The 24,060-nt window shown below is 40.9% G+C and overlaps 1 pseudogene; it reads right to left on the reverse strand.

The window, feature by feature from the left end:
- Positions 1 to 5,227: 5,227 nt before the first annotated feature.
- Positions 5,228 to 23,765, reverse strand: LOC112898111 (annotated as a pseudogene).
- Between the last annotated feature and the right edge of the window lie 295 nt (positions 23,766 to 24,060).

Genomic DNA, 24,060 nt, shown 5'->3' on the forward strand with positions numbered 1-24,060 from the left:
ATTAACTTGAGGTTTCGAATGAAGGTCACAGTATAGTTATTAACCGACGTTCTAACCTTATATATTTCGACTTGGCATGAGCCAAGCGCGCGACCTGCATGGTGCAAAATTTTATGACAGCTGAAGTCATCAGTCAGCAAGAGCTAGGTTTTTCCCCTCCACGTTGGCCAGTGTCAATTGTAAACTCATGCAAGAACATGTCAACCAAGAACTTAGTGAACAAGATGCTATTGATGTAAGGAAGCCGTGTCAATCATAACGTCACCACTACTATGATCCCTTCCAGAAAAATGTTTTCTTTTGAGATTTACCTAATCTGTAATCCTTACATGTAAGAGCTCAGTGCTATATCAGAAATGATGATATGGCCTCAATGGGCGTTTATGATAAGCAATCCGTACACTAGATCGCTATCCACCAGACCAAGCGTTGCGATGCCGCAACAACCGTATCTTGCAAAACTGGTTTATGTAGATAGACCACAAACAAAGCCAGTGTACATTCGAGTAGATAATCTAGAATAGAGAGGAGTTATTTTTTTTTCCAAAAAGCAGATCATTTCTACATAGCCAAAGCAATCAAAATGTGACTGCCACTCTTAGCAGATAAAAGGTTTCAGTTCCTTTGTAATTCCCCACAGCGAAGTCCCAAACCTATGAGAAACACTCTGACTGTGAAAACCTTGAAGCCCCTTGAATGATGGACCATACAGTCCACGCAGAACGGCACTGATCAAAGAACAAATGCTTTATAGTCTCGTCTTTGTGGCAGAAGCAATATCTCTAGCTGCCTATAAAAGTGTAAATTCTCTGTCATATAAAACTATAAATCTCCCATTATTGATGTCGCCTATATATATAATTTTTTTGTGTTCTTTGAAACTGTACATACCTATCAAGTATTTCCTAGCAGTCTATTTTAATTAATGAATCAATACAAATATTAGTACCATTTTTGCACCGAATGTAATAATACCTGTCGTTTTGGGATGCTTGTGGTCAATGGATTTTAGTTTTGACTATTAATTTCTCTTCGAATATTGTAAATTAATTTTTAACAATGGTATGATGAAATTTTTCTTCAATAGTAGTTTTGAAAATATTGCCCATTTACTATGTTTCGAATGTGTTTAATACCATTAAGTCATGGTCAAAATAGTGTCCTAATGACAGGGCAACTGTCTGAAGTGACAATTATTTGCATATGGGAGGGAGTAATTTCACTGATATTAATTAGAGCATCTTATACATCAATGAACTAATTGAATGAAGGCAGTTTGTGCTTGAGTCTGAAAACAAACATTCATGGGGTTAAGAACCTACAGCTAGCACAACCATGAGGACCAAATTAAAACTCCAAATTACAGTGTGAAGTGTTAGGTTCATACAAACTTGTGCTCACACTTCAATTCAGATGAACACGGCATGATCAGTTGTCCTCGAAGTGCTCATTCCAGCTATCATGAAACAAAAATCTATACCATTTCTTGTACTGCACACTAACCTTAATTATAAGAGGTCAATGCCTCTTGCAGTACTTTAGAGTAAGCCTGATCAGATCTTATAGTCAAAAGATGAGATCGACGCGGTATCAATCTCACCACTTCCGAGAATGGAAACCCAACCCCGCGTGAGGGTGGTGTACTATTTGTCCTTGGTTCTATTTTTCTTTTCATCCCCGTTCACAATCTCGCTGCGATTTAACTTTTCTCTTCTGTAAAGCTAAGGAAAGATTGAGGACACCATCAAAGTTTTCGGCATTAATTACTGTGCACTCGTGCATCGCTTCAAGTATCCTTGATGTATACCATGTGAAGGAGCGCCCATGCAGTGACAACACAGGTTAATTTGCACCGAGGAGAGATGATGATATGGTATCAAAACAAAATGACGCGGAGTTTGAGTTCCACTCATGAAAGGATTAGGCATTAAGTAAACTCATCTTTAATGCTAATTAGAGACCTGAGAGACCAAGTAATAGATTTAATGTACTATGTTCCTCAGTAGATGTACTGTATCATTTGTACAATTTTACACATTAACCAAGGTTTAGTATTAGGAATGCAAGACTGAGTAGGCTATTGTACATTAATCTAGCCTAGATCGTAATATATTGAGCAATCCTGGAAATATAAATGAATCATTAAAGAGAAGGACGTACAAGGAAAGATGGGCACAATATATTTTCATTTCAATATTACAAAATTACTTTCATGATTTCAATGTATGGGACCGGTTTTGAAATAAAATGCTAGTGTGCTACAGTTGCATGTAGAAGCCTCCCACGCCATTTCTTGGGATGGAAATGTCTGTACATGAATCTTACAGGGAGCCGATGTAAAATGAGAGGACGTTCAATGCAAATTAATTAATTACGGGTCTTCAAATTGAATTCTGTTCTATTTGACAAAGGAAGACTAGGACTGCAGGAGTATTTGCTTCTGATGCTAATAACTCTAAACTGACAATATCCGCGAAGGCAACCTTGTCTTGCATGGTTACAAATAAACGAGCTGCCCCAAGTTTAAAATATGGAAACATTTCGAAATTACCAATTGCCACAAGACCTTTCGCGTAAAGGACCTCGTTAGTCGCAGCATCGGTCTTTGTTGACATGATTTAAATAATTTCTTCGTCTTTTGTCTCCTTGTGGCCAAGTGTTGCACTACCTTTTTTGACTCACATCCGAGTGTTTTACTGTTTGACTCCACGAATTGTGACACTTGCACTTTCGATTTTCCATGTCAGACTCTACCTACAAAGTCAAGACCAAAATGATAGATCTAGTATTGTTGAACATTAATCGCACTGTCGTCTGATATATAACACCAAAGTAATAAGCCAACTGACCTATAAGGACTAAGGGCCCCTTTTCTGATATATAACGTCAAAGTAATAAGCCAACTGACCTATAAGGACTAAGGGTCCCTTTGGCAGAGCTCCGCTCCTCGATTCTCCTGATCCGCTCCCTGATTCTCCTTGGGAGCTGCTTCTCCTGATCCTCCTGGAGAATCATTTGAAAAATCGTTTGGCAGGCAAACTGATTCTTATGTGCTGATTGCATGAAAATGTGTATAATACCCTTCATTGTATATTCTTTTTGCAAACTTGCAAACAAAACTGAAATAATAGTAAAACAAAATCAAAATATTATATATAAATATTATATATAGAGAATTAAGGATCTAGAGTAATTCAAAATACAATTGAGAGTCTAGAGTCATCCAAAATACAACGCAAAAGCATAGGGATCTCCAAGTGTCAGCCTAGAGTCATCCAAAATACAATTATCATCCTAGAGTCATCCAAGATACAACGCAAAAGCATAGGGATCTCCAAAATACACAAGTCATGACCATAATACAGAACCAATCACCTTCTCTCCCAAATTGCCTTAGCTAGATCATCACGAAACCTATTCATGTTCCTAGTACTAGCTCCTGCGGTGGATGTGTCCGATGCATTTTGAGGCATATGCCTCCTATAGCGGGTAGGAATTGTAGGCACATAATCAGGATCTCGATCACACCTTTGAAATTCCTCATCAAATGCATCATTCTCACGAATAAAGTTGTGAAGACACGTTGTAGCAGCTATAATCATCATTTGTTTATCCAGTGGATATGTCGGCATCTTCAAAAGGATTCTCCATTTCATCTTCCATACACCAAATGTGCGCTCCACAACATTACGAAGACTTGAGTGCAAGTGGTTGAACAGCTCTTGCTCACCATTTGGTGGAGTCCCGTTCCTCCATTCTGGAACATGATATCTCTGACCTTTGTACGGAGCTAAATAACCATCTCTATTTGGGTAACCAGCATCGACAACATAATACTTTCCTATGTCATATAAGATAAAAATTGAGTGTTAAAGCAATGAATAAGTGTTAAAATAACATATAACAAATGATACAAATAAAAGTATACCTAAAGGAGGATGTGGGAAGATATCTTCATCATTTTCAAGTGCATGGTACAATACCGTAGTATCATGCATAGAACCAGGTTGACCAATAGATGCATATATGAACCGCATGTCAAAATCAACTACTCCCATCACATTTTGAGTAGGCTTTCCAGATCTTCCGATATACCTTATAAAGTCTTTCTTTGGTGGAGTTGCAGAAATATGAGTGCCATCGATTGCTCCAATGCAATCTTTGATGTGAGGCCACATTCTTTGGTCATTGGTAATTCTACTATGAACATCTCGAAAATTAGAATCTCTAGGTTGTATATACTTCTTGGAAATTTGTACCATGCAATGCAACACTTCTGTAAATTTGCGACTAATAGTCTCACTAGAATGTTTGAAATCTTTCTTGATTGCGCCGTTGGACCAACATTGACCACAAATCACAAGAAACAACCCAAGAGATTCTATAAATGACATATGAATAGAGGAAGTCAAGCCAAAATCACGAACCAATTCATCATGTAATTTGTAGAACAACCGTGGTGACATTCTGAAGACTTCATAACATTCTTTGGATCATCTAGAGCATCCATAACCCAAGCCAAACCAGGATATGTTGGTGTTTTACACTCATTCTTGTCATTATAAGATGCATAGTACCAAGATAAAAATGATGCAGCAAGATGGATAGTGCTTTGATTCTCTTTAATAGCCTCCATGACTCTCAAATCATGATCTTCTGAGTCACTCGAGTCTCTTTCACTCTCAGAAGAAGACATCTGTTCAAAAGATACATAAACAAAATTTAAGATAACCATATATTATTACAACAGGAATTAGCTCATTGAGAAATATTGTTATACAGCAAGAATAATGTCATATGTTCAATAAAAAATGGTACAATACAGCAGGAAAATAAATCATGTGTTCATGGAAAAATAGTACAACCACACTAGTAAAATTGTGTAAGGTTCATAGAAAAAAAATGCACACAAGGAAAAGAGGTACAGAGAAACATGCAAACAGCATGTTCTCGCACTACATGGATGAATCATTCCTAGTCATCCACATATGCTTCATGGTAAGCCATTGGAATCGTTCTTCCGGCGTCTCCAATGTCATAAACATCTCCCTTTCAGCCCGCTTGACAAACACTTGAGAAGCTATGAAGTGTTCTTTGGTCCCTGGAACAGCTCCACACTCTATCACCAAAGTCATGACATCTCTGATGGAACAACCAGAACTTTCATCCTTCCTTGGCAAAGACTCACATGATGCAGTGCTTCTCTCACTCAAAGCAACGAGCTTGCTCAATTCTTTTTGCACCCAATGTCCTCCTGAACTTTTTGGTTTTTACCCTTGTCTTTCCGGTTAGAAGGAGCAGGACGCTTTCCTTTTGAAGGTTCAGGGGAGTACTCTTCACGGTCATCACTTGCTTCATTAGCCTCATAATCTTCATCCTTGTCTTCCGCTTCATCAGCTTCGGCATCTTGTTGATTAGTAGGTGCAGCACCACTTGAAGGAGCCCAATGGTCATCTCCTGAGTTTCGAATATCTTCAAACATGATTTCAATTCTTCAAACTGAAGGGGTCCATCTTTGAATTTGCTAATTCCTGGATAATCGTGTAAACATATACAAATAAGTTTAAAAAATTGTTGGCACTTCAAATATATGCAAAAAATAGCCTCATAAACTCGTAAGGCTACCTTATTCAGCTGCTTCCACCTACTATCTGGTGCTTTATAGGTTTTCTTCTCATTGTCCCATCCTAATCCGGTTTCCTTAACCAATCTTTTCCAATTGGCATACTCTCTTCTCATCTTATCCCATTTATTTTTGAACTGCATTTTGGAATAATTCAACTCAGTCTTGTCCTTAAATTTTTCCATCACATTCTTGTAGCCACTCTTGTTAAGGTGAGTGCCACTGCGATTGTGTGCCGTCACTTGTTCAGCAAACAACTCACACAAAAGCTTAGTGTTCTCCTCATTCCAATCTGCATTGTCGGACATCTTGCTGTCCAAAAAATAGTTCACATCGAGTAGCAGCATATTAAGCAAAACTATTGGTAACAATGAATAAAAATAGTGCACAATGTTCTACAAAGCTATCACTTATTTCTATATGATTCTACATAACATACATAGCACAGATAACCTTTACACATGCTGTTGTGGGAAAATTTTGCATATACACTGTTGATATGTGATCCAAATTCAGAGAAGGCCGGGTTTTCGTAGCAGATGCAGTCAAAAGCATAATAATATTATACAAAACGTTGAGACTACTTCATTTGCTTCTTGTCCAATTCATATTCTATTCCACAAAGCTTCGACTGTTAACAGACTACCACGTTACTAAACTAACCGCCTAATAAGGTTTCCAAGGTTGCCTTGGTGATCTATAGCTTGCAAAACATATGCTCATTTACATTCATTCTCAAATCCTGGTACATACATAACAAAATATAATTTCTGCAGAGGTTAGATATTACCTTCATTATCTTAAAAAAACTGGTTAGTTTCTCACGGCTTTAGATCCTCTGGAAGGTAGAACTTTTTCACGGTTTGTCCTATCAGCCATGTGATCACTGCTACGGAACATCTCATCCATTTCGACCTATCGAGCACCGATACCCATCATGGATACTGAAAGCTCATATGTATCAGTCTGACCATCGACATTACAATGGATACCCTTGATCACTACTACTAAAGCTGGAAAAAATGATTGTGGCTCATTAGCTCGCTCGGCTCGTAGTTAGCTCTACTCTGCTCGGCTCGGCTCAGCTCGGCTCGGCTCCATCCAATTCCTAATGAGTCGAGCCAGACTTTTTGTTCGTTAGTATAACGAGCGAGTTCGAGCCAGCTCGCGAGCCTAACTAGTTTAACATGCTGACATGCTAATAGTCCATATTACAACGTTTAGAAGCTTAAAATGTGGCCTAATAGGCCCAACATCGAAACCCTAGTACCAAGTCCCAATCACTACTGCCCCCACGGCTCCACCTAGCCCCCACACACCTCGTCCGCCGGCACCTGACCCAAACTCGTTCATCCGCCGCCCCTATCCCGCGAGGCCACTCGGTCGCCGCCCCTGACACGCGCGGCCGCTTGCCTGTCGCCCCAACAGACGCTCATCCGCAGGCGCCGGCTGGCCTCCCTTAGCTCGTCCGCTCGCCCACCCAGAGTCTCAGCCCTGCTCGCTCACCCCCCGACTTGCGTGGTCGTGTTGCCGTGCGGCTGGCCCTTCACCGTCAATCAAATCGGCTACCCCCAGCCTTCCCCCACCGCCTCCCTCTCAGGGCTCCTCCACAACACAGACCATGGGATCAGCATGACGGGCGCCATTGCTCCATGGATGATAAGGAACGGGCGAACACCCCCGGCAAGTGTTTGGCTCGCAAGCTGCCTGAGCTAGCTCGCGAGCTGGACCAAGCCGAGCAGGCTTTTCCGCTCGTTAGGATTACAAGCTGAGCCGAGCCAGCTCGTTATCTTAACGAGTCAGACCGAGTCGAGCCAAGCTGGCTCGTTATCCAGCCCTAACTACTATAGAACATCTCATCCATTTACACCTACCTAGCACCAATACCAAAAGCTCATCCGAATCGGCCTGGCCATTGCTAAAATGAAACCGGCAAAGAAGGTACACGTGCTGACACGCATGCAACTAGCATGTCGGCCTTCGTGGCGCCCTAACACGGATTAGGTTGTTAGTACCGTCTATGAACGTCACGTGATGGCCTCATCAACAAACACTACCACAGCTATTAACATCACCATTGACCCTAATCCAACATGCCCTAAACTGGCAGTGATGCTGTTGGTCATCATCACCACCGGTTAGAGCCATGAATCAGTGGTGATAGCCTTTTTAAAAATTTATGCCCAACCAGCTACCGCACAATCAACCATCTCAACATCCAACATCCAACATACAGGATCGTGCGACCTTTCTATACCACTACTCTTCACAATTAATTTGTGATAAGTGAATGGATATTATTCTTTTATATTAAATTTTCTAAATCTTATAGTAAACTTTTTAGATAAAAAATAATACCAAATGAAAATATTATCAACTGCAAAGTTTTAGATCTCGTCGAGCAATACAACTTTGATGTTGATCTTTTTTGTCTAAGCTCGTTTGATAGGTCTAATAATTTATAACAAATATTTTGGTATATAGATAATTTCAAATGAAAAGGTTATCATCTATAAAGTTTTAGATCTTATTGAGCTCTGTAATTTTGATAGAAAGTTTATCTTCATATGATTTTGTATGATAACGTTATAATTTTTTTCATACGACTGATGCGTTTCAATTTACTGCACAGTGGGTTTGTACCATGAACCGCAGTAAAAGTAGTCATCATCAGTTATGAACCGGTGGTGATGACCATTTTAATTTCACCACCGGTTTGTATCTTAAACCGTTGGTGAAGGTATTTTCACCACCGGTTCCAACGGCCACTACAAGGAACCTTACCAACTGGCTATGCTCAATTCGCTTTTTTATCCTTTCTTGAGTGTTCGAGAACTTGGTTTTTCATATTTTTGTGCAGGACCATATTGGAAGAGATGAAATTCATTATCAACTGGTGCGTACTTTTCCATCTCAGCATCTACAATGGGAACCGTTGATGACCAAAATTGGCAAAATCCGAGGCAGACCGATCAGACCAGTCTAGCCTGTGCAATCTAGTAGGTTTAGATTTTTTATTCGGGAAACTTTAGGAAATCAGTTCCTAATGGAGTACAACTTCCCCACACTATATATATGAAGGGATACAGTCGATTGAGGGCAGCCCAATCAAATCAAACATAAATATGTTTACTTTTTTCTACCAAATCCACCTCTTTTCCAAACCCTAATTTCTATTCTTTTTGCGTCTCTACGGCGTTCGAGGGCATTTTGAGTGGACAACCGACCTCAGGATAGCCCTAGCTTCACCAGGCCGACAGGGTCCATCCCGGACCGTTGGATCTAGATTTTCGTGGCGCGCCTATCTGGACCGGTAAGACTGGTTTGCATACCGGTCCGACCAGTGTGCGCATGAGCTTCGCAGGACGATGTTACGATCCGCGTGTTCTAGCGCTCTCAGTGTGTTCACCAGATCTCACGTCATAGATAGGAAGCTGGCAGGCCTTATCACTGAGCAGCACCACTTCCAGTATTGGTACACGGCGTTGCTCTGCACTGGCGGAACACATCTTATGGATGATCACGGAAATTTGAGCTGTTGGACCAATGACTAATTTGAGGGTGTAAGCCTATATATACCCCTCATCACTTGGTCATTTGAGGTTCCTAGAGTCTAGATAAACTCACAAATACTAAATAAGACTACCAAGCTAAAAAGTGCTAAGAATGATTAGTGCTAGCATGGGGCTAGAGAGATGTTTGTTGCGTTGAGAAGGGGTCAAGATGTGACCCAACCTTTGTAATCTCGATGAGCTACTGCCCTAGGATCTTTCTGGATCTTAGGCACCTTAAACCTTGGTGGGTCAAACTTGTTGACACTCTGACTTGATCTGGAGTGCTGGCAAGAATGCAATGGGACTTCGAGGTCCTAGCCTTTTGTGGTTCGAGCTCCACTTTAGTGGAGACGGAGGCCTCAACCCTTCTAGATGAGGCGGCTGGGAGTATAACCCTCGGCTTATGATCCAACAAAGATTATGGGCGGCTGTGTGGTCATTGATACAAATCCTTTTTCTCAACTCTGTACTTACTGCATCTATGTTTCCGTGTTTACTAGTGACACCTTGCCTAATTTTGATATGTAGCCCATTAGTGGTTCATGAGTGTGCGTGCAAAAAAGGATAGAGCTGTTATTCTCCAATCTTAGCACCTCCGGGTTAACCTTTTACGCGAGCAGGATAGAAGTATAAGTGAGATGCTATGTGTACGTAGGCTCGTCCCGTTTGGCAGCGTGGCTTTTGAGGGCCAGACGTTATATTAATTTCTTCCATATTGTTCATGTGTTTAGTTTCCTAATGTAGTTTATTTGCAAGTTTCTTTTGCAGTAGAATACACACACTAGATAAATTTTAATTTCATCCAGATATAAGTACTTTAGATTTATTTTTCTCAAATTTCTAATTTGTGCCTAGTAGTTTTCGTTGTCCTAAATGAACCTCTCCCCTTCTTATGATGACATCACATGGGTCATTCCACCGACAGTGACAGAAGATCTATTGGAAAAATGTCCGATTGAGGTGGCGGTTAGGGCTGGAAACGAGCCGAGCCTAGCCAGGCTCGGCTCGGCTCGCCTTGGCTCGGTCATCTAGCGAGCCGAGCCTGGCTCGGCTCGGTAATTTCACGAGCTGGTGGAAGAGGCTCGGCTCGGCTCGTTATCGGCTCGCGAGCCGGCTCGAGCCGGCTCGCGAGCCACAACTAGTTATTGCATTACAGATAAGTTTTGAAGAAAACAGCAAGGTTTCAATAAGAAGCATTCATAACAGCAACTCAGCAAGGTTTTAACAGGACCACAGCAAGATTCTCTTAGTTTAATTTACTTCTAACTCTTAAATGTTTAACAGCAAGAAAAAAATGCATAAAGAGCATCATAAACAGCTACACGCAGGCTTTCATTGGTTTGGCCTCAGCTCGCGAGCCGGCTCGCGAGCCGGAGCGAGCCGGCTCGGCTCGGCTCGGCGTTTTAGCGAGCCGAGAAAAGAGGCTCGGCTCGGCTCGTTCTAAGCTCGCGAGCCGCTCCGAGCCGAGCCGAGCCGCTCCGAGCCCGAGCCGAGCTTCGAGCCGCGAGCTTTTTTTCCAGCCCTAGTGGCGGTGGAGGTAGAGAGCAATCAGGGCGATATAAGGGACCGGGGGGTTTTGTTGTTGCTCGTGGCCCACAAGGAAGATGGTATTTGATGAGTTTAAGGAGTGAATTAAGGCTTGTTAGATCATCAATTGGTCACCATCTAACCGTGCTTGAAAATCCATTGATCGTGCTGGATAGTGTTTGAATGATCCCAACCCATTTTTGGCTCAAGCATATTTTTATGGGTAATTTTGCTGCTGGATATTTTTCAATGTTGGGATTTGCTGTTGGACACTACTCAATCATGAATTTGCCGGTGTACACTCTTCAAGTTTGGATATTTTCTACAAGACACCATGTCCATTAAAATAACAATTTTTACGAGGCAAATGTATAATTGAGTAGTGTCAATAAAAACCTCCAGCAGCAAAATTACCCATTTACCCTTACTTTGTCTCCCACGGTTATAAAGAAATTGAACAATATTGTAGGTAATTACTTATTTTCCATGGTGTTTCTCTATCTTTGTGAAAGAAAGAGAAGCTTTGTGAACAAGGAGAGTGACAACTAGTTTATCTATTTGTATGGACCTATTATTTTTGTAAATACAGGAAGAAGGCATATATACAAACGTCTGACAAACTTCAGTTTGGAGCCACTCCTGTCCAAACGTACATTTTTGTAAGACTGAGGGTGCTTGACCCTGTCGTCGGCGACGACTTACACCACGGAGGAAGCTTCATTGTGAAATCCGGCCGTCAGTGGCGACGCCGACTCCGAGCCATCGATCGCCGACGCGCATGCGACGATGGTGGCCACACCTGTCCGTGCTCCGGCAATGTCGCCGGTCCTGAGAAAGGGAAGAGATGCGCCTTCACGTGCGCGCGCGTATCTGATTCGATCTCTGGCGCTGCTTCAGCACAGCACCGCACCGCACCGTCACTGCCGTGTACGCAGGTCGCAGACCGTTTGAGAAGAAGGTTCCTGGCCAGCGAATCTCCTGTAATTCTGAGTGAAGCTAATAAACAAGTAACTAACTGGTGCCAGAGTATTATTAAGGTCTAATAATCCTGCTGCAGGATCGGAGAGCCTTCACCGGCGCGGATCTCGAGGCAGTACTTGTTGCCACTTTTACTTTACGTGTGTATCGAGGGGGTGCAGCCGCGTGCTCATTCAAACGGTTAAATTCTCGCGCGCATGCACCATGCCTGTTGAGGAATATACTTTGGTTTCTACCGACACTGTATGTAGTCCGATCGAATGAGGCGGGCGGTGTGCATGTTGTGTAGGCACCATGCGAACACAAACACACACGCGCATATATATATATATATATATATATATATATATGTATATATATATATGTATATATATATATATATACACACACACACACACACACATAATATATGCGTCCATAGGAACACTTTGTTTGTGAATAATGTAAGCGCGCGCGAGGGTAAATTCTACAATAATGTGCATGGGATGCAAGAATTGGGGTAACAAACTTTGGACTGTTGGTGTTCAAAATAGTAAGGCCCCGATTGTTTATTTTAGTTTTACGATATTGTTTTGAAGCATAACAAGTAAATTGTCTGCTTTTCCGCATCAGTTTTAGTTTTTTAAGTATGGCTGGTCAGTGCACACAACTCAATAGATATATAGTGGCTTCACTTAACATCGGAGCGAAACGATATTATTGTTTGATTTGTGGGGTTACTACAATAACATACTAGAATAATATGAATATCACAATATTAATGTATGTAGAAAATAAAAATGAGTCACCAGTGACGTCGATTTTTATAGACTCCATGATCACTATTGCTGAACTTCCATGTGGAAGATTATGATAACCACTACCGGATTCAGGAGACACTCGGCAAAACCCCGATTACACTCGGCAAAGGGCACTCGGCATCGATTTCGTCGGCAAAGATGTTTTTGCCAAGTGCCTTTTGTCGGGCACTCGGCAAAGAGAAGCACTCGGCAAAATGTAAATCAGAAAAAATCCAAAAAAATGAAACAGGAAAAAAAATTATTGGGGGAGGCATGCACAGCCAGCCAGTGACCCATCTAATGGGTTGCACATTTTTTCAGCAACTTTTCATAATTTGTCGATGATAGATTTCGAACTCACGACCTCCTGCACACAAACAACTCCCTCTACCACTACATCATTGGACCAAGTGTGTCAACATTACGTTTTTATTCTCCACATATTATAATTAACAGAGTGTAAATTATTCATTTAAGATAGTAAATAAATTCAAATGAAAAAGGTGTTAACTACAAAGTGGCATAACTTTTCGAGATCTACAACTTTTATTTTGGTAGTTTCTTCATCCGAGATCATTTACAAAATTTGAATTTCAAATCTGAAAACTTCAAACGTATTTTAATATGATACAATGATTTCAAATCAAAAAGTTGTCAACTATAAAATTTCATAACTTTTTGAGATCTACAACTTTAATTTTGATGGTTTTTCCATTCAAGGTCATTTGCAAAATTCGAATTTCAAATTTTCTATATTCAGATGTAGTTTTTGTTGACAAGATGACTTCAAATTAAAATGTTGCCAACTGTAAAATCTTACAACTTCTCAAGATTTACAAAGTTTATTTTGGTTGTTTTGTCATTTCTTCATCTGACATGATAATTCTAATATTGTTCACAAATCTTATATATCTCTCTTATAGTTTCATAAACTACGAGAGAGATATATATGTTTTGTGAATAAATTTATATTTATTTTATCAAATGAAGAAATGTCCAAAATAAGAATTGTGCATCTTGATGAGTTATACAACTTTGTAGTTGAAAATATTTTTATTTAAATTAATTTACTACTTCAAAATATGATTTGAAAATTATCTTTGCCGAGTGTCTAAAAAAGTCACTCGGCAAAGAGTGTCTTTGCCGAGTGTCTTGCCGAGTGCCCAAAAAAAACTCGGCAAAACATTTGACACTCGGCAAAGATCTTTTTTCCGGTAGTGAACCGTGCCCTCTTGTCATCTCACGAAGAGAAGAGAAAAGGAAATTTCTGCTGGGATAAGCACCATTCAAAAATATGATTAAATTATTAGAGAAAAGTTGGGAATATATATACTCTATATTGCCTTGCACAATTGCGCCCACCGTATCTTAAATATCAAGCATAGAGCTACAAGCCAATCTTGATTAGGGACCCACACCTATTTTTTTCTCTTTAAATTATGTGTTAGCCCAAAATCTAACTCGTGACCTCTTACTCTGATAGAATTATACTACTGCAAAACATCTTATCCGGGCTTGTTATATTATCAAACAGACACTAGAAAAGTGGCACTAAAGAGGGATAAGCATTCATGCCGGCATCAAAGCCAACACAGATAATAGAGTATCCCTAGTGATGCTAATTACATCCAGTAGATATTAGGATATCCTACTAGTGCTAATTACTAGCCAACACCGTCACTGTAGGCAATCCTCAAAAAATACAAATTAATTCACGCTGCAATTATAACTAGAGACATTCCCATTGAAATTTTAAGAAAAAATGTTCATCGTCAAAATATAATTGTTGGAAAAATTATTAATTCTACGTCCGTGACCTTCAGTGGGCCCACCTGGAAAGAGGTGGAAAGGGGACCGCACCAAGGGAGGATCTAGGGAGAAGGCGACAAAGGCGCGGAGCTAGGTTTTAGTGCAGAAGCAAGGGTTTGGATGTGACGCCATGGTAGTGGGGGGAGAGGAGTACAAATGGGTAAGGTTTGGGCTATGAGCGGCTATATAGCCATGCCAACACTCCAAGTGGACCCGCAACCGGTGCCAGCACGGATAGTCCATGTATTCATGCCAGCCCACATTAAGGGCCAACACACGGAAAGTTAGTATCTGTGCTGGTATTTTCCCTTTACCCCACTTTCATAACCCTCCCCTTCGATCGTCTGGCTAGCATATGGATCAACATCGATGCATTCCAGGAAATATTCCAGCTATTTTGCAACATTGTCGTAGTATGGTGTTGCATAGAAAGAAGGTCTATATGTCTTTGGGAGTGCAGTTGACTGCAATTGGCTAAGACTCATAGGTATGGCAGCATGGACTCCAAAAGGGAGAGGAGCAACATTGGAGGATTTTGATTTGGTGATACTTGTTGGGTACCAATTAATGGATCGACTCAAGGGAGAAATATAGCTGGTCTTACCTGGAAATGGTTGTATTTTATCTCTTCCTTGTTAAAGGCATTGTCTGGACTCTGGAGTTTGAAGTATTGGATCTCCAGGGTGAAAACATGTCTCCTTGGAGCAACAACGGCACGGATGCATGTCATCTCATTCTTGGAGGTGTTGCTTTTTGGAGAACCTTCCTTGTAGTCCAAGTACCGCTATGGTGGTGCACAAAACTGAAGATAATTATATTTTGCTGTAGTTCATTGTGGCATGATACATGATGCCATGTCATTTTCCTCTAATAATTTGATTATGTGTGTATCATTACTGTGCATGGACCGGGAGTAGTGGTCTTATTAGACTGGTTGTATCACCATGATGCTTTTTCCAATAAAGGAAGTTCTATTGGATGCCAAATCGCTACATCGAGTTGATATAAAGATCTTGAAATACTCCCAGCCTCTGCATAACGATGATGCACGCAGCCTTACAAAGCAAATCCATAGAAGCCGACAAACTAGTGTCACCTTGTTGTAATTACCTGAGATCAATAAAGCTCTAAAAATTTAGAAGTATTGACCTTTGAGGCTCAATGAAGAACCCGGCCCCTTGCATACTTGAATGCCTCAACTATAAACCTAATGGTTAATAAATGAAGATCCTCTGTCCTAGAAACACACACGGAACTTACTTGTCAAATACTAGCATAGGCCATGGCAATAGGCATAGTTGCATAGAAACCCTAGCTAACATGCAATGTATTTATACATGTATTTTGAGATGACTAAACCTTGTTATTTAACCTCATACAGATCGTGTGTTGTTGGCACCTTTTCTGACACACGCCAAGCTAAGCCCTATGGTTAGACAATGTAAATTATTTACTAAAATATTGTAGCCAAATAATTCAGAAACGCCCATATTTCTATATATAGATGCTTGATATTTATGTGTACTACTGCATTGTTTATGAATAAGCTAGCTTTGAACCAAGATATTGAACAAAAATAATCAGGAAACACTGACTAATAGTTTCTCTAGTGCATAGTGTGGCTCACACATATAATCAACCTAGTCCACTGGTGTTTCCATTATTTTAGAGAAGTTGCCATTGTTGAAGTATATATATACTAGACGATTGTCCACCTTTTCTTACCGAAGAACTGAAAACCTACCAACACAAGTTGTTTTATCATGACAAGGATATATCTTTCACTAGTAGAAAATCATCCAAACCTTAGGCCGTCATACCACCCAAATAATGAGACCATGTCATGCATGCATTTGATGTATATATATGATCTATATATTCCATTAGACCATTTACATATTATACTTATGATGGAAGTTTGACATTTCAGGTACTTAGGAGCTAGACACATTAATTTCTAGTAGGAAGTTGTGCTTGTTGGAGCTTAGTGTGTGTTTGTTTTGATGAATGCCTTTAAAAACTTAAAAATCCATTAAAAGGGTATTTTTGTAATATTGGAAAACTAGGGTTCTTTTTGTAAATTCTGTACAAATGGAAGGTAATTTAAAAATATGTGAAGGGTTGATTTGCAAACATAAATTTTCACTTTTTAACCACTGTAAGAAGTGTAAATGCTTCAAGGTTTCAGTAAAAAGGTAAAACTTATTTTGGATTTATTTGAAATTGAATGATTTGTTGGTTTTAAAAATAATTTCAAAACCCTAACTATTTTAAAGTTGGACCCTAAAGCAAAGTGATAGATCTTTTTAAGCTCTACACTTTTGACTTTGGGCATATTTTCATTAGAGCTATAGTTTGGAAGAAAATTTTACTTTACAGTGAACTTTTTGAACTTTTGCAAAATTTACGAACAGGTCCTCATCTTCTTCCTCCTGCTTCCCCTCTCTATTTCTCTGCAGCGCCGCCCACCGCCCATCGCTGGTGTTTACCCGGCCGCCAGCTGCCCCCTCGCCGCTCTTCCTGCGCCACATGGCTCCCACCTAGCCCGCCCGCCGCTTAAACAACCCCGCTGGCTCCTCCTCGCACGGACGCATCGCGCCGCCGCCCGCCAGAGCCACCACGCGCGCCGTCGACCGCCAGCAGCTGCTTGCCGCCCGGCCATGTGCCTCATTTTAGCTCGGGGATGCTCCCAGTAAACGTCTCTTTTCTTTTATTCCCTCACGCGCACCGCATTCCTGTTCTTTTCCCCGCTCGACTACTTCACCGGAGCTCCTCTGTCCACCGCCGTCAGCCATCTCCGCCGCTCCTCCTCTCCAATTTCGTGCTCCACCAGCACCGCCACATCTCACTGCCCCTTTCTGATCCACTCTTCTTCCTCCTCTCGTGCACGCGCAGCCCAGAACATCGCGCCGGCGATCTCACTCTCCGCCGCCGTTCTAATTCTAGTCAAACCGAAGTTCCACCCCTTCTCCTTCCTCGCCAAGAGCACCATCAGCACCACATCTCCATGCCGAAGCTCCCTGACCAATTTCCTTCGCCTTCCTACACTCCAGTCACCGGAACACCGTCTCCGCTTTCGGAACCTCGCCGCGCTGGCTCTGTTTCTGGTCGAACTGCCGAATCCAAGCTTCCCTTCTACGATTCCAACCACCCCAAGTCCACTGTGAACTCCTGGACCTTTTTTTTTCCCACCCTTCCCTCGCCGCCGGTGAGCCTCTTCGCCGGATTTTAATCATCGCCGCTCGACTTATTTTGTTTAAGCCGATTAGATACCCAAATGCAAGCCTCTGTTTCTTTCTAGGGTCTTGTTTGTAAAATACATGCCTGCCAACTGCACACCCATCGGCCACATGCCCATCGACTACATGTCGATCGGCTACACCCCTATCGACTACTTTTGCTGAAGAAAAATCACAGCTAATGCATACCCTAATCAGCTGGATAAGCTATCTGAAAAGCATGCTGTGAAGTAGATTCGATCAGCTCTGTAGTAATCTTCACCGATAGCCATTTGGAATAAAGTTTTTACACCAGAAACTCTACTTAAGTTATTCTTTCAAATCTTTTTGTTTGTACAAAATTAGTTAAGTCTTGCAGTGATGTACCGAATGTAATCTTTTTGGAATGCAACTTTATCGTGAAAACAAAATAATAACCATTTGCTTCAAATTATTGCATATCATGTAGATTTGACGACACTCGCCGACGGTACCTACGAGCTAATCCCGAAACCCGACGAGGGTATTTCTGAAGCTCAAGTAAATGTCACCAAGGGTATTTCTGAAGCCCCGAACCTAGATTCGGAACATACTGACATTACTGACCCCAGCCTCACCAGTGAAGGCAAGCTCCGGTGCATAACCCAGTATTTTAAACTATGCACTTATATTGTTATATATTTATCTTGTGCATTAAGTGTTAGGAGTTGTTATGGAACCCTAGTTGCATGAAACACAGGAACCTATGTAATGTTTTCGAGTCCTTATCAAGTAGATGCTCTGCTAATAGGACCGGCAGAAGTCGAGTGATTTCCTGTCACTCGCGCGATATAGGAGCTGATTGTTTACTATTTACCAATCACTATAAGGATCACGGATGGGGTTATGTGCAGTACCATGATTTGGAATGGTACCCCGTCTGTGTTGGTCAATTTGATAAGGCTGCAGTGTGTGTTATTGATGGTCAAGTGTTTGAAAGTACTAGCCACATACCGTAAATATGGTACGCGGTAAGCCTAGTACCTGATTGGCCCGGCAAGTGGACGTCTCCCACCACTCGAATTTTCTTTGTTTATATTCATATGCACCGATGTGTGGGAGTACATTCTGCATAGCAGACAGGAGTACAGTCATACAGTCACGTTGTAGACGTACGTCCTGCACATTGGAAGTGCGTATGGTCCTAAGTTGCTTGTGGTGGTTTTGATCCATGACCCGGAATATGAGGGGAATGGTTGCCCGGAAAGGAAAGTTTCCAAGCGTGTGAGCTAGGATCCCTTACAAGGTTATGAAATTTGATTCAGGAATCGTCCGTTTCTCGCGGTGATTGAGACTGCTTGATACTTCTGCCACATAGAGTAACAAAAGTAACAGTTGATGGAACAATATTGATGTATGCTTTAATATCTACCTTGCTTGTCTAGTATAGATGCTCACTTAGAATGGTTAATTGAACTAGAACCTAAAAGCTAAAATATGGAAATAAGGACATATTCTTTGTTGCTTTTCAGCAAAAGAAACCTAGAGCCTTTCAACCTCTTATGGTCTAGTTATGGGCTAAGTATACCCAATTGACGGGTAAGCATTGCTGAGTATTAGTATACTCAGCCTTGCTAGTAACGTGGTTTTCAGGTATGTCATTCGAGGACTCATTTGTGAGTTCCCCATGGCCCTGCACTTTACCGCCTGGTTGATCCGTGGAATGGGATCCGTCCCTAGCCGGCAATGACCCTTCGGAATGACACTATGCTTTGGGCTAAGTATGGTGCCTACTTTTGCGACGAGTAGTCGTGTTTTCTTTCTGCTGCCATCTCTAAATAATGTTTATTAAAACTTGAAGTTTTCAAACATTGCCTGTATAAATTTGTTTTTAGTTAGGTTTACCGTACTGGTTTGTACCAACTATTTGGACCTATGTTGTAAAAATGTGACGGTGATTGTATCTCTGGACTTACCTTCGTGCGAGGTACGCTTGACGATCCGGAATTCGGTGGTTTCATCAGGACGTTACCCGACAAACTATTGGGTTGTTCCGTTTGAAGTGCGTTGAGATCATGTCGCCTGTATAGCGATGGTCTGCACTCTTGAACCGGAATAATTCAAGCAGTTCTGCCACAGGAAGGCATAGATCAACAGGGCGCCACGTGAGTTGCATTCTGTCATCCATGCTCATCATTCATCAGCAATCGAGCAGGAAAACAATATACGGCAGAATCAATGGGACCATACGGACGTGAAGAACCCTGTAATCAGGGATGCAAGTTATATATATTTTGGATCATTGGGTCGACCTAAAAAATTGATAAAATAAATTAGAATGACATTCTACGTAAATAATTTAGGAGGAGAAATGAACTAGAGTGGTATGCAATCATAATTAATTAGCTGACAAAAAATGCTATTGGGTACCCACTTGCATCCTTACCTGTAATGTAATGCATTACAGGCATCTTCACCAAGTTAGACTTGTTAACTGCATACAGGGTATGTTGGCATCTTTTCCTCCACATACCAAAGCTAAGACCGACATATGGCTAGATAATGCAAATTGTTAGTAACTTCTAGCTTATTAATTGAATAACACCCTGTTGCATTGCTTGTCAATAAGTTAGTGTCACCCTGTGCAAAGAAAGGATGGGGCACAGATACTGTCATACACGTCTCCCATGCATATATTTTTCCATTTATAACCTGGTAAGTGGATGAACTGGCTAGCTAGTGCACATAACTAAACGTATAGTAGTACCATAACCTTAGACATTCTGATCTTTAATTGAAGTTCAAATCAATGTCGCATGGAAACAAATGGAAATCTCTTGCGGGTGGGTCGCAAATATGCATTCACGCTGTAAGGTCGATCTTCAGTACAAGCAATGGTGGATCTAGCATTAGGACTGATATCAGGCAGCAACTGATGACCAACTGAGTTACAGTCTATATGTGTCAGCATTGCAAATCTGCTAAGCATGCATCAGCTTCTCCTCTGTGATGGGAAATTTTTATCAGCTAACTTATACACTTTTTGTAGACTTATCAGTAGTTTGCTCTAACTATGAGTAGATCACTCCGCAGATGCATGACTGAACTCACTACTGTTTTACTGATGTAAAGGATGTGCAACTGTATACACTCCTGCTTTTATAGACAGTTGAAGGCACCATTGCAGCCAAGTAAATACTTAAACCTTGTTGTGGGGAACAACCCAGTGCATCCTGAACACACAAAACCCTATGCGTTACCAATTACTCTGCCATAAAGCAGGAACAGCAAGAATCATTCATCAAGGCACACAACACCAACTCCAAGCACTTCCTCAAACAAATATATGCCTGAACACAAATAAATTCTGTCGGTGTAATGCCCTAGATCTTAATTGATTGCCAAGCTGTGGGTTACATGAATACCTGTCAATCACCGGATCACCGCTCGCGTAACAGCATTTGTTAATCCATGAGGGTCAAATGCTGCCTCCAAGCATATATATGTACACGGCCATCAAACACGGTAGGGTAACATGCCATTTCCCTCGTAACGTTTCACGCGCGGAAAGCCTTGAGCTTTTGTTTCACAACTTTCATAAACTCAATAGAATCTTGCATAATTCATAAACACAATAGAATTTTATCTAGTACTTCTGATTTGGGTCCTATATATATCTAACCAGAATCATCCTACAAGCCGAAGTATATGATCAAGCAATACTGAATATAGTAGAACTGTAGTAAGTTGATCAAACAGCATAAAACTGAAGTGGCGGTATATGCAGTCTGAAATTTCGGCAGACAAGAGGCTTACAGACGAAGTTAGACTTTTGCCACCGACACGCATACATGTGTACTGCATCTGAAATTAATACTAATTTGGAATTTTCTTGTCACATGGTACAGTTGCATTGTTTATGGTCTCTCTCTCTCATACACACACCACCGTCCCGGACGCCGAGCTGGAGGTAGCTGGTCTGCTAGCCTGCAGGGTCAACCCTAGGTTCGTCCATGGATGCAAACGCGGTTTAAGCTCTGATGCATCAACAACTAAATGCAGCTTTTGACCACCACTGGATTCTAACCACGCAATTGATTAATAGGTCAGGGAGAGTGTGAGGCTCATGTGACGGATCTTGATTCTTGAGGCCAAATGGTCCTGTTTGGCACAGCTGAAACTTATTCAGAAGTCAGCTGGTGGCTAGCTGGCCAGAGAAGCAGCTTGCTAAAGAAACAGCTGGTCACAGAAGTTAAATATTTGGCAGACTGCTTATTGAATGGGCTGAAATCCTGTCAGTAGTGAGAAATAACTGAAATACCCTTACTGTGTACTGAATACATGTATTTCTTATGTACAGATATATATTTATTTATTTTTACAACAGAACAATAATAGAATTATTAACAACACAAATATATCATACAATTAATCATAAATTACTCTTAAATAAGATAATGATAACTTAATTATAAATTAGATAACATCATTATAAATTACATAATAGAGTGGCATTACATCATTTTTTTGCGCAAATTACGTTATCAATATCCTCCAGCCAATGCTTGCGCAATAGCATCTCGTACATCTCACGTATCTTCCTCATCACCAACATAACTAGTAGTAGTTCTCGCATCCCCATCAACATATGTCTCATCAGATGCAAGTGTATCAAAGTTATTATCACTCAAATTGCTATCTCTAATAAAGTTGTGCAATGCCATGCAAGCAATTATAATCTTTGATTGCTTCTCCATTGAGTAGCTCGGCATTTTTAAAAGAATGCGCCATTTCATTTTCAGCACCACAAATGAACGCTCAATAACATTTCTAAGCGATGAGTGAGCATGGTTAAACAACTCCTTCAACCCAATTGGTTGGCCAGCATTTTAAAATTCTATGATGTGGTACCTTTGACCTTTATAAGGTGCTAGATAGCCCTTTCTATTTGGGTAACCTAAGTCAACAAGATAATACTTCCCGTCGAAAGGATGTGGAAAATTATTTTTGTATTTATTGAACACAGTGTCCCTCCATATGCGAGTATCATGAGCGGACCCAGGCCATCCCACCACCACAAATGTGAACCTCATATCAAAATCACAAACAGCCATAACATTCTGACTGCAATATCCATGTCGATTCATATGCACTGCCTGCTCAGATGGTGGAACAATGACTTCAATATGTGTTCCATCTATTGCACCTATGCAATTTTTGAAATGAGGCCAGGATCTATGCTCTCGGATTTTTGGATGCACCACAGCAAAGGTCTCATCTATGGGTTTGATATTTTTGGCAGCCAAAAGATTCACAGCTTTTAAGACATCATTGAACCTCCTACTCACAGTTTCTAAAGAATGTGAAAAAATATGCTTTGCTTGCCGAACTGATTGAGGTGCACCGCACATCCATAAGAACATACCAAATGAAAGCCATCTGTACAGATAACTGAAAACCATATGTCAAAGTTCAAAATTCATAACTGGTTCAGCATACAACACACTAAATTAAAGATACAATATAAATGATAATTTGAAAATACAATACACTAGTAATCTCTAGCGTTTCTTCCTCTCCTCCCAAGTCCTCTTAAGCCATGCGAGCTTCCCTTCAGGGGTTTTAAGAGTGACAAACACATCTCTGAATTCCTTTTTGATGAGGAGTTGCGTGGCATAAAAATGTTCATCACTTCCTTCACATGCCCCAGCTTCAATGACTCATTGCAACATTTCTGCTATCTCTTGCCTAGCATGATCAGTGGGTGAAGAAGTTGCAGAGCTTGAACTAGCTTTCTCCACAAATGAGTCCACAAATCGCTTGAACTGCATATCTCTAAAATTTTTCTTCCCCTTCTTTGGAGATTTATAAGCAGCACCTCTTTTCGCAGGTTGTTTTTCAACAGCACTTGGATGTAGCTCTTGGACATCATCACTACCATTATCCTTATCATTACCAGCTGACCCCTCTTTTGCACCTGGAGCCACAGCATTCGCATTGGTACAGGACGCACCACTAAACATGATTTCAACATCTTCTTCGTTATCCAAAGGGGAAAATCTAAATTTCTTGCATAACGGCATGGCCTGAAACACAAAAACTCTATGAGTTTATATTATCATACAACAACATAATTTGAAAATACAACAAAATCAAATACAAGGTTGCTTACCTGAATTTTTTCTTCCCACCAATCATCACTAGCCGCAATTGTACCGGTCTTTGGGTCTCTTCCCAATCCAGACGCACTAAGAAGTAGTGTCTTCCATGTGGTAAAATCAGCTTTCAATGCATCCATCAGTTTTTCATTTGAACACGGGTGTAATTCCTACCCGTCCGTTCATTGAATTGGCTAATAAGGTTGGCGTAACCTTTGTTGTTCAAACAACCTTGTGGTCTGTTATTTGCCAAGACTTGTTCCACACATATCTCATTAAAAATTTGTGCGGCATTTGCATCCCATTGCGCTTTGGGTTTCCTAGTCTTTGGCATTGGTATGTTCTCCATCTATGCATTCAAAAAATTCAACAAAAGTATTCACTCTCAAGTTTGCCAAACTCTAAATTTCAATGTTCGGCCTCAATTTTTGACTA

Source organism: Panicum hallii, chromosome 6 (assembly GCF_002211085.1).
Source record: "Panicum hallii strain FIL2 chromosome 6, PHallii_v3.1, whole genome shotgun sequence".
Lineage (NCBI taxonomy): Eukaryota > Viridiplantae > Streptophyta > Magnoliopsida > Poales > Poaceae > Panicum > Panicum hallii.